The sequence below is a fragment of the Lissotriton vulgaris genome, chromosome 6, assembly GCF_964263255.1.
Source record: "Lissotriton vulgaris chromosome 6, aLisVul1.2, whole genome shotgun sequence".
Taxonomy (NCBI): domain Eukaryota; kingdom Metazoa; phylum Chordata; class Amphibia; order Caudata; family Salamandridae; genus Lissotriton; species Lissotriton vulgaris.
In genome coordinates this window covers 783,723,055-783,735,724 of record NC_141694.1, presented here as the reverse complement: position 1 = coordinate 783,735,724, position 12,670 = coordinate 783,723,055, and the positions used below count along the sequence as shown (strand labels likewise).

At 44.3% G+C, this 12,670-nt stretch overlaps 1 protein-coding gene across 3 annotated transcripts in view; it reads right to left on the bottom strand.

Annotated features, from left to right (window-relative positions):
- AK9 (adenylate kinase 9) overlaps nucleotides 1-3,012 on the bottom strand; it is a 1,394,796-nt gene extending 1,391,784 nt beyond the window's left edge. For all 3 annotated transcript variants that reach the window (XM_086926806.1, XM_086926808.1, XM_086926807.1), the window contains exon 1: nucleotides 2,961-3,012. The gene's annotated coding sequence lies outside the window, so the exon portion shown is untranslated. The remainder of the gene's footprint in view (nucleotides 1-2,960) is intronic.
- Nucleotides 3,013-12,670: the final 9,658 nt, after the last annotated feature.

Sequence of the window (12,670 nt, the reverse complement as noted above, 5' to 3'; positions counted from 1 at the left end):
GGGGGGGCGTTCCTGCGCAGGAACGCCTCCTGAAAGTGGCTGAGTGAAATCTATGAGATTTCACTCAGTCACTTTCAGGGCAATGCTGCGTCAAAACCCTGCGCCTGCTTGAAGCAGGCGTAGGTCTTGACGCAGCATTGTGCACATGGTGTACCCCCGAGCCTTGCTGGAGCTGCGTCGCGCTTGCGACGCAACTCCAGCAATGCGCCACATTTCCGGCACAGATGCGTCACGCATCTGTGCCGTTTTTGCTCCATGGTGCGCCGCATTATAAATGCGGCGCCCCATGGGTGCCGTAGCTGTGGCGCACGTTAACTGGCGCTGCGCCAGTTAACATAAATCTGCCCCTAGGTGTCAGTGCCTCCTTGCCCGTTGACCCTGGCGCCAAGATGAAATTGGTTCCAGTAGCGAATCAGACAGCTAATAAATGACCCACGTTTGAAACACGGTGCAGTTCTGAACATGTATACACGTGCTGTATAAGGTGCCTTGCAAGGTATGGGACAATTGTGAGTCGCGACTTTCATGTGTGTGCGTGTGTAAACCTAGATCACTGACTGGTGCCTTTGTAGTTCTTTTGGGGGAGGGGTTTTGTTCAGTAATGCATGTTTTTCTACTGCTCACTGGTTAGTATGAAACCTTAAAATGCTTTTAAGCAGCTGCATACCACCAAGGCATAAGTTTGTTACGCGCGCCACAAGCTGACTAGAGAATTGGAAGTCTATTACCAGATGATGTCATTAGCCAACTCAGCTGAACGCTAGCTATCAGCACCAGAAGGGTGTAACTCTAAAATGGCCCTGCAGCACTCGCATCTGTGTCTTACTCCCTGCAGCAATCCACGCAACCCACACACCTATCTTAGCAGTGAGGCACTACAATACCCAACCATTAATTATACCCCAGGTTTAATATTTAATAAGAGAAAGCATGCCTTGCGCGCAGAGCCCTTTCTCCCACCTCTCTGACAAGGCCCCCCTTCACCTGCTGGTGTTCTGCGAGTCCATTTATTTTGAAATCGGCTCAGCCTTTTAAGACATTTCCTCTTCGGATATGACAGCAATTCCCCTACAGGCAAGGCCACCTCTGCTTGTCCCCTAAAGCCTCTGCATACCAACCACTCTGATACTATAGAGCAGGGGTCTCCAAACCGGTCCTGGAGGGCCGGATCCATGCCAGATTTTTTGGATATCCCCATTGAGATACATGTAGTAATTTAAAAAATCTGGCATGGATCCGGCCCTCCAGGACCGGTTTGAAGACCCCTGCTATAGAGGATAGTCCAAGCATGCCACAGATGTAAAGCATTCGCTCAGCACGGGCAGCTGCAGAATGATAACCGCTCTGTCAAACAAACTACCATCTCCAACTGACTAGCGGGTTTGTGAAATGGTAAAATTATGTGCAAAGGAAAAAATTGTGAAAAGCCTCAATCAGCTCCTGGATGTTCACTTTTCTGAACAAATGTTTACACAGCTGTAAACATGGCATGATTATAAAGGGTTCTTCTCCAAGCGTTTGTGTTTAGGTATCAGTGAAAGAGGTGTATTTATTTCTAATTTGTGTGCAGTTCTCTAAAGAATCCTGCAGGCCAGAGACACTGATAGAGAGAGACAGAGAGAGAGAGAGTGTTTACGGGTTAGGAAGAGAGGGTAAGAGTTAAGTATGTGTTTGTGGGAGAGAGAGAGCATTTTGTGTGTGTGAGAGTAGGAGGGGGAGGGTAAGGTGTGTGCGCGTGTGTATGAGAGCGAGCAGGTTTGTGTTAGAAAGACCATGAGTGAGAGCGAAAGACTATGATGGGTATGAAAGAGGGAGGGCGGAAGTAGAAAAGTGTGCGTGTTTGATACTTGCCTCTCAGGCCCCCATTTCATGCCTAAAGCATAAACGTTAAATGTTGGCATGTAATTGTGCACACAAAGTTTTGTGAATACTGACTGCAGTATGAAAATATTGTTACGCCACACTATTTTAAAATGTCACCAGCCGCCACTGCACCTTTTTTCTAGTTAGTCTACTTGTTTCAACTTGATTTAACTATCATCTCGTATAATATGTGTATTCGCGTAATACATGAAACTGACGTAGCTCGTTCAAGTCAAAGAGTATTCATCTATGATTTAAAATAAGAGAGGAAGAAACACCCATGTAGTGGCTGTAGTGCACAATTAGAAAAACATTGGACTAACCTCTGCTTCCCTGCTTTGCCAAATGATATGAGCCTAAGCAATTACCTTATTTCAGGGGGCATTTATCATCACATATTAAAGCACCTGTCAAGGTGCATTTATCATCACATATTAAACCTTGAAATGCATAATTAAAGAATGCTTGCTGTACAAAAAAACTCTCTTGCATCATTGCATGCATGTTTATATAATTTAATGTAGCCCCGTTTGTAATGAAAACCTAGCCCACTAGAGAACTGACCGGCTTGATTCACTCATGGCATTGTCTCTTCACGGCGGTGCGGCCGCGGGGGCACGAAAGTTTCTAAGGACATGCTTAGAAACTATCACTTCTACTAAATGTCACTCACAGTGATACACTCAAAGACGCCAAAGTGAAACTCGTCTGTGTATCAAGAACACAGACTTTCTGACTTTGAGGGGATTTTATATTATTTTACACGCCGTTAGTTGTGCGATGCCAAAAGAAATGTCGGTTCGGGGACGCCAAATTGTCTCAGTTCTTCCTGTTAATTTGCTGGCTTGCCCACCTCTATCTGCCGCTGGTAGAACTTGACTTACATATTTATTATGCTCGTTACAGCGAGTAAATGAATGCAGCAATGGCACATCGGCTTCAACAGAAAAGAGAAGTCAGATCTTGGGTTCGGAACTCTAGCCCAAGAGCCTGCCCTATGACCATACACAATCATCCTCGCTCTTCTCTTACAAAAATCAACCGTTTGCCAACATTGGTCCTAAAAACTACAGAACCTCGGGGACAGATGCACTCACCTGCTGCGATCGCCCAGCACTCCGCCTCTCCTATACTCGAATGCACTGATTTGTGTCTGCCGGTCGCTATGGATACGGACTCTGTGACGTCAGACGCTCGCTGTAGCGTAATAAGCTGCGTTTCCAGCGGAGGGCGCAGTGTGCCACTTCGCGTGCAGGTTATTATGATGATGCTGACCGTCCGTGGAACTGCCGTTATTGAGTTGGAAAGCCCTAAATAGTGCGCCTCTACTTAAACCAGCTGGATCGTTATTTATTGATACTACACCTCGCAGCACGCCGTGAACCTGTAAAGCCTTCTTATCCAGCCATGGCACCTCATTCGTTTCCCCCGCAAAATATGACACGTTTGTGCCTCCTATGCACTTAAATAAAAGGGCTCAATACTTTCTTCAGCTTTTGTCAGTCCGTTCTCTTGGATCACTTAGCTGTTGGCGAAATACCTGGACCGCACGTGGCAGATGGATAATTTCCTGCTATCATTATGACATTATGATAGCTGAGAAATGAATGAGAGGTTGTCTCCAGTTAGCATATTGTAGTACACATAGCTACCAAGTTTTCATATTGCTTATGTGTGACATTTCCATGGTTTCAGTATATTTATTAGTGACGGCCGCAAATGTGAGACATTTAGAGTGACACTTTCTCGGATGTAAAACCAAGCAAGGAAGTGCACAGAAAGAAATACATATCTGAAATGACACGCTTTTGAGCAACGAGAAGCTCTAAAAAGACCTTTGAACTGCTGCACAACCTTTAAAAGGAAGGTCACTACCCCAAGGCTCTTTCTGAGATGATTGTAGTATGTTTTCAGTGCTTTCTGTTGCAGGTTGGGACCTTTGTAGCACCCTGAATACCAAAGTCACTATTCCCCACAACTCCAATCAGGGCTCAATTTTGTTTCTTTGTTTAGACACAGAGACAGCAGCAGTGATTGCATTAACTAATTAACTTTTCATAATATACACATAAAATATTTGCATTTTCCTTTCTATTATTTTAACTTGCATCATGTATCGTTCAGACTATTTTTTATTCAGTTCCCTGAAATTGAAATACCAACAAATAATCATAGAACATTTTGGGATTTAAGCGGAGGGTTGAATGCTAGACTGTGTAGGATGTGTCGTTTGAAGTGTGTATTCTTTGTTTTGATCCTGTGTGGGGATCATTCTCTCAACAGTTATGCAGTGTAGGAAGCTGGCTCTCTATATACTTTACCAAAGTGAGGTATAGTGTGCACAGAGTCCAGTGGAACCCCAAAGGTAGGTAGGCAGAGGTAAAGTAGATAGCACCTCACTCTCTATTTGAGGTAGTGTGGTCAAGCAGTAATGCTTTATCAAAGGACAGTGTTAAGCATTTGTTGTACACACAGAGTCAGCAAATTAATTCACAAACTCAAAGACTGAACTTCAGACCAATTGTTTTTGTATAAAAATATTCTTTTACTTATTTTATTTCCTAGAACCAAGCAAGCCTGGTACAGGTAAGTGATAAATACTTTGAGGTAAATATACAGTTGTAACGCAGTTTGGATTGTAATTGGATAGGCACTTTGTTTTGATTACAGTAGTGTTACTTATAATGCAGTGCTTTTAAAATACACTACATATACCTTGATCAGGCTTTTTAACCCCTTCGCTGCTAGGCCTTTTCCCCTCCTGTGCTAAGCCTTTTTTTGGCGATTTGGGGTAGTGTGCGCTTAGGCCCCTGTAACTTTTTGACCACATAAGGTATCCACTCCAAATTTGCGTCCTTTTCTTCCAACATCATGTGGATTCTAAAGGTGCCCAGGGTTTGTGGATTCCCTTGGAGGGGTCCCAGAAATTAAGCAAAATACAGTAAAATTGTAGTTTTTTTCAGAAAAATGGGAAAAACGGGCTGCAAATGAAAGCCTCTGGGTTTTTCCCTGCAAATGTTATCAAAAAAGGGTTTGTGGGGCTGAAGTCTCCATTTTCTCAGCTTTCAGGGAATGACAGTCTTTTGTCAGAGAACCAACATTTTTCCCACAGTTTTGGCATTTTTCTGGGACATAGCCTATTTCTGCTATTTTTAGAGCTTTCAACCTTCTTCCAGGTAATGGTAGAAATGAGTTTGAAAGCAATGATGGATCGTGGAAAGCTATACATTTTCGAAAAGTAGATAACATTTTAAATTCAGAAAGGGGTCATTTGTCTAAATCCATGAAGGTTTCTTTATAGAAACTAACAATTAAATATTGGAATAATTGAAAATTAGTTGAAAAAACAGCCTTTTGTCTCAACGTTTTCACCTGTAACTTCTTGTAATTTTGACAGCTCTTTGAAAGCAATATACTGTTACATCGGTTTAACCTTCCTGGTTGTGTGGATATATAGGACTTGTAGTTTCACCAAGAACCCGACGAACCCAGAGCCAAAAACTGAGCAGCAACTTGCAATGGTATTTTATTATTTATCAGGTATAGAGCATTTATTCTTGGAAAATGTATACATGAAAAAATTGGTATGAAAGACCCTATGTATTTCTGAATTGGGTACAAATTATAGAGTTTAGAAACAGTCTATATTTGCACATTTTCAAAATTGGGAATACTCATACTAGCATGAGAATTATTGGTCATTTTTCAAAATGAGTTTTTTTCCACAATGCCTTTCATTGGGAAGGGAAAAATGCATAAAAACTCAATAGGTAATAACAGTTGATTTAGAAATCTGAATTACCCTAAGTCTCCCAATAAAAACGGTACCTCACTTGTGTGGGTCGGCTTTGTGCCTTTGACAGGAAACAGCGCAAAATGCAACGTGGTCACACCTCAAGTTTGCAGTTAAAAATTGACCCTTTTATGGCAAAGTGCCTAGCTGTAGTTTTTGCACACTAGCTCTGCCAGAACCTAGGGAAACCTAGCAAACCTATAGATTTTTAAAAACTAGACACCCAGGAGAATTCAGGATGGGGTGACTTGACTGCCTCCCACCAGGTTCTGTTACCCAGAATCCCTTGCAAAGCTAAAAAAATTACAGAAAAATGCATTTGCCTCACATTTCTGTGGTGGAAAGTTCTGGAATCTGCATGGATCAACAAATTTCCACCCACCCAGCGTTCCCCCAGGTCTCCCCAAAAAAATGGTACCTCACTTGCCTGGGTCTGCCTAGTGCCTGCGACAGGAAACAGCGCAAAACCCAACGTGGTCGCACCTCAATTTTGCAGTGAAAACTGGCCCTTTTTTGGCAAAGAGCCTGCCTTTCGTTTTTGAACCCTAGCTCTGCCGGCACAGAGGGAAACCTAGCAAACCTATACATTTTTAAAAACTAGACACCCAGGGAAATTCAGGATGGGGTGACTTGACTGCCTCCCACCAGGTTCTGTTACCCAGAATCCCTTGCAAAGCTACAAAATTGACAAAAATGTATTTTCCTCACATTTCTGTGGTGGAAAGTTGTGGAATCTGCGTGGATCAACAAATTTCCACCGACCTAGCGTTCCCCCAGGTCTCCCGAAACAAATGGTACCTCACTTGCCTGGGTCTGCCTAGTGCCTGCAACAGGAAACAGCGCAAAACGCAACGTGGTCACACCTCAATTTTGCAGTGAAAACTGGCCCTTTTTTGGCAAAGAGCCTATCTTTTGTTTATGAACCCTAGCTCTGCCGGCACCTAGGGAAACCTAGCAAACCTATACATTTTTGCAAACTAGACACCCAGGGGAATTCAGGATGGGCGTGACTTGACTGCCTCCCACCAGGTTCTGTTACCCAGAATCCCTTGCAAAGCTAAACAAATGGCATAAAAAATGCATTTTCCTCACATTTCTGTGGTGGAAAGTTCTGGAATCTGTGTGGATCAACAAATTTCCATGGACGCAGCATCCCCCAAGGTCTCCCGAAAAAAATAGTACCTCACTTGCCTGGGTCTGCCTAGTGCCTGCAACAGGAAACAGCGCAAAACGCAACGTGGTCGCACCTCAATTTCGCAGTGAAAACTGCCCTTTTTTGGCAAAGAGCCTACCTTTAGTTTTTGAACCCTAGCTCTGCCGGCACCTAGGGAAACCTAGCAAACCTATACATTTTTGAAAACTAGACACCCAGGGGAACTCAGGATGGGGTGACTCGACTGCCTCCCACCAGGTTCTGTTACCCAGAATCCCTTGCAAAGCTAGAAAAATGACAAAAGAAACTCATTTTCCTCACATTTCTGTGGTGGAAAGTTCTTGAATCTGCGTGGATTCTGTGTAACAGAACCTGGTGGGAGGCAGTCGAGTCAGTCACCCCATCCTGAATTCCCATGGGTGTCTAGTTTTCAAAAATGTATAGGTTTGCTACGTTTCCCTAGGTGCCGGCAGAGCTAGGGTTCAAAAACGAAAAGTAGGCACTTTGCCAAAAAGGGCCAGTTTTCACTGCAAAATTGAGGTGCGACCATGTTGTGTTTTGCGCTGCTTCCTGTCGCAGGCACTAGGCAGACCCAGGCAAGTGAGGTACCATTTTTTGGGGACACCTGGGGGAACGCTGGGTGGGTGGAAATTTGTTGGTCCACGCAGATTCAAGAACTTTCCACCACAGAAATGTGAGGAAAATGTGTTTTTTTGTCATTTCTTTAGCTTTGCAAGGGATTCTGGCTAACAGAACCTGGTGGGAGGCAGTCGAGTCACCCCACACTGAATTCCCATGGGTGTCTAGTTTTAAAAAATGTATAGGTTTGCTAGGTTTCCCAAGGTGCCGGCAGAGCTAGGGTTCAAAAATGAAAGGCAGGCACTTTGCCAAAAAAGGGCCAGGCTTCACTGCGAAATTGAGGTGCGACCACGTTGCGTTTTGCGCAGTTTCCTGTCGCAGGCACTAGGAAGACCCAGGCAAGTGAGGTACCATTTTTCTCAGGGTGGGTGGAAATTTGTGTGAGCCCATTGATGCCACACTTTTACACACAAAAATGTTAGAAAAAACAAATTTATTCAGCTACATTTAAAGTTTGCTAGCGATTTTGAGAAAAGGAACGTTGGAGGATCCACGCAAGCCATACCCCTTTGAAAGCCCCCTGGTGTCTACTTTCGAAAAATGTGTGGGTTTGCTAGGTTTCCGTAGATGGCAACCGAGGAAGGAGTGAAAAACCCATGTGACCCCCCTAGGTAAACCAATTAGTTTTGACAAAATTAGTTGTTTACTTGTGCAGCGTGACAATTTGGGCGCAATATTGCAAGGAAAATATGACGGACATTGTGAGTTTTGCAGGATATTGTGGATAAAATTAGTTGTTAGATTTCACCAGAGAGACATCACCATGTAGTCCCATGGGTTTAACAATATCTACAATTGGCAGGTTATTCATAGGCAGAATGTACACCTTGGCAGAGAGACTAAAAAAAACAAGATCCCTGCACAGCCATCTATTCCTCAAACAGACACACATACTGGTTGGATTTGGCACGAGGGCGAGTGATGGTTCAGTATATATAATTTTATTAACAAGAGATTTCACAAAAATGAAATGCACTATCAATTACATGGACAACAAAACTGAACCAATGACTCGCAGCACGTGAGCTGTAAATCCACTTCAAGGCACCAACCGCTTTACAGGCCATTCACACACCTTTTATACCTGACAAACAGAAGACCATTCACACCACCAGGCACAAAAGCAACACATCACAACATTTACCAAAAAAAGTGACAAGGTGCGTCCTGCTTCAAAAAAAACCCAAAAAAACTACACAGACATCAAGTTTTCAATCACACACACATACTGGTTGGATTTGGCACAAGGGTGAGTGATGGTTCAGTATAAACCATTGAATTAGCGAGTGATTTCACGAAAAATGAAATACACTGTTGATAATGGAAAGGACAAGAAACTGAACCATTGACTCACAGCTTGTGAGCTTTAAAGCCACGACAAGGCACCAACCTCTTTACAGGACATTCATACACCTTTCATACATGTGACACATACAAAACATTCACACCACCAGCCGCGGACCCATCGCATTACTACACTTCCACCAGCAGACAATGCCAATCAAGGGCCCATCACTTTCACACGCACACATTCCAGACACATCAACTACACAAACTCATGGATTACATGGAGTGGCGCTCAGCTAGCACTGTGTGTAGTAACAAGCATTAAGTCACTTCCCACACACTGCCAGCCAAGCACCAGTCCACGCACACCACCAGCCAAGCACCAGACCACACACACCGCCAGTCAAGCACCAGACCACGCACACTGCCAGTCAAGCACCAGTCCACATACACACCGCCAGGAAAGCACCAGTCCACAGACACCGCCAGCCAAGCACCAGTCCAGGCACACCACCAGCCAAGCACCAATCCAAACACAACACCAGGCAAGCGCAAGACCACACACACCGCCAACCAAACACCAGACTACGCACACCGCCAGGCAAGCACCAGTCCACACACACCGCCAGGACAACACCACTGCACACACACCGCCAGCCAAGCACCAATCCAAACACACCACCAGGCAAGCGCAAGACCACGCACACCGCCAACCAAGCACCAGACCACGCACACTGCCAGCCAAGCACCAGTTCACACACACCACCACGCAAGCGCCACTCCACACACACCGACAGCCAAGCTCCAGCCCAGGCACACCACCAGCCAAGCACCAATCCCAACACACCACCAGGCAAGCGCAAGACCACGCACACCGCCAACCAAGCACCAGACCACGCACACTGCCAGCCAAGCATCAGTTCACAGACACCGCCAGCCAAGCACCAGTCCACAGACACCGCCAGCCAAGCGCCAAACCATGCACACCGTCAGACAATGGACACTACACGCAAACCAACATCATACTTTAGTTTTTTTCAATACAAATAAAAAACATAAACAAATTTCAAATTGATACAAATCTACTAACACAACAACTACATCTAAATACACTACACAAATGCCAACTTTGGAACGGAACAATAAGTTTTAAAGAATAGAGACTAGCCAGTTCACTTTACCACTCATGGATGCTCCCTAAAATTCTTTTGCGTGTGGTACATTCTAAAACAAGCAGGTACACACAGACCAGGGTTAGAAGGACAGTCGGGGCAGTACATACGAACCTCCTTCCGCAAACCTCTTCGCCAACAGACTCTACATCTCCGACTGGGAAAGTCTTTTGAGGTTGTAGGAGGAATTCGATCAGGAAAGTGGCGATCTTTCAATCTGGCAACATCCTCCACCACTCCAACTCCAGGAACACTTGCCTGTTCCACTAAACAAGGCTGCTTATTACAGACTCCTGAAACTTTACAAAAGTCCTCTTTGACTGAGGACAAGATTGCTGAAACACAACAAAAGCATTAAAGGTTGCCAAGTGGAAAAGATGAATAGCCAACTTCTTTTCCCAAATGTAAGCCTTACGAAGAGCAGCATACGGCTCCAACCTCTGATCTACTCTGTCAACACCACCCATGTGCCTATTATAGTCTAAAATGCACACAGGTTTGTGCGCTTCTGCAACCTGACCCCAAACAGTTACCGCATCAGTGCTTTCATCATGTATGGAAGTCAACATGTAGACATCTCTCCTGTCTGAAAACTTCACAGCTAGAAGCTCCTCACAACGCAATGCACTGCACTGTCCCCGAGCAAGCTTTTGACAAACAAGTTATTTTGGGAAACCTTTACGGTTAGAGCGGATTGCGCCACAAGCAACAGTGTCCACTTTGGCCAATTCCCTGAACAACCGCACACCAGTGTAGAAGTTATCTACCTATAAATGGTGGCCTTTGTTAAAAAATCCTCGACCAAGTTACCACACAATTTTCTCAGTCACTCCAAAAGTCGACGGACAATCAGGGGGGTTAATCCTGGATTCCTTACTGGTGTACACCCTGAAATTAGAGACATATCCAGTCTGACTGTCACACAGCATATAAAGCTTAATTCCATAGCGTGCCCTCTTACTAGGAATGTATTGCCTAAATACCAAGCGGCCCTTGAACAACAGCAAAGACTCATCCACTGCAATTTCTTTTCCAGGAGCAAAGATCTCAGGAAATCGATCAACAAAATGATCAATGACAGGCCGAATCTTGAAAAGACGGTCACAATCAGGGTGATCTTGTGGCAAAGATAAACCATTGTCAAAAAAATGCATCATCCGAAGCAGAAGCAAATACCTATCATGACTCATGACTGCCGGAAATATAGCTGTTGCCATCAAGGGACTAGTAGACCAATATGAAGCCATTGATGGTTTCCTAAGCAAGCCTATCAAAAAAGTTAAACCTAAAAACTTTTTCATCTCCTCCAAATTTGTGGGAGTCCACCGGGTAGCTCTAGCGTGGGGCTTAAGGCTGGCACTGTTCTCCCTCAAAAACTGTTCTGCATACAAATTAGTCTGCTCTATAATCTCTGCCAAAAACACATCATCCATAAAAAACTTGAAAAAATCAATTGGTAAAAAGTTTTCAGAGTTCACCCTACACCCTGGAACACCAGTAAATTTAGGCAATGCCAGCTGCACCATGCCAGGGGCAACCCAGAGGTCAGAACTTTCAACGACAAGTCTTGCAGCCTCAGGCTGCCGCCCAGCTGCCTCTTGTCTCACTACACCCACCAACTGGAAGTCTAGCAGCCCCAGGCTGCAGCCCAGATGCCTCTTGCCGCACTATCGGCACAGCAATGTCCTCCGCAACCACAGGCACTTCATCCACACCAAAAGTAGCTTCATCAGCACTCAGAGTATCTTCATCATCAGATGAAGCCATGTGTAGAGAAAACTCACTACCTGAATCTTCACCTCCCACCTCTGCCTCAGAATCAGAGTCAGTCTCTGGACCATGGCCAGAGGAAAAATCAAAAAGCATTCCAACAACTTGCTGAGCAGTAATCCGACGGCTAGCCATTATCCTTACTAAGAAAGGAGTCTGCACAAACACCTCAACAACCAACACTGTGCAAAGTATGTAAAAAAATGTAAGCCTTTATCACAAAGATCTATATACTGAAAAAATATACAATTCACTTACAAGAGACAGCTACACTCATCAGCACCTACTCTGCAAAGACACAGCAAATAGGCAACAATATCCCACTAGAAAGAAGAAAAAAAACCTTACATCTACAGAAGTACACATCAAGAACAAATGCAAAACATGTTTTACAATCACAAAAAACAGAAACCAAACATACTCGTATTATTACACACTTTGCAAAAAAAACAATTACATAAAAATTGAACAAAAAAGGTCTCTTACCAAACACATGCCACTACACAAATAGCAGAACAGCAGAACCACCAGTAACGGTATAACGGAAACACACACTGCAACAATCTAAAGAGAAAATAAAACAATACACATTAGAAGAAAAAAAAACAATACACATTACAACATACTATGTCACAGGGTATGTCACAAATGGGGTGTCTGCTCCCATGGGGGGCAAAATATATAAATCTTTTTAAATTTAGGCCCCCTGGAAGCAACCCTTGCCAAGGGGTCGCTTTCATTTAAAAAAAAAAAGATTTCCCTGGTGTCTAGTGTTTTTTTTGCTCCCTCCAGAGGGCAGAAAGGCCAAATTAAGCCACTAATCTGCCCCCAGAGGGGGCAGAACATATTTTTGAAAACATATGGGCCCAAGGAAGCGATCCTTGGCCAAGGGGTCGCTTCCTATACAAAAAAAACAATCCCTGGTGTCTAGTGGGCTTTTCTACCCCCCCCCCCTCGGTCCAGAAACGCTAAAAAAACAGCCGATCTGCCCCA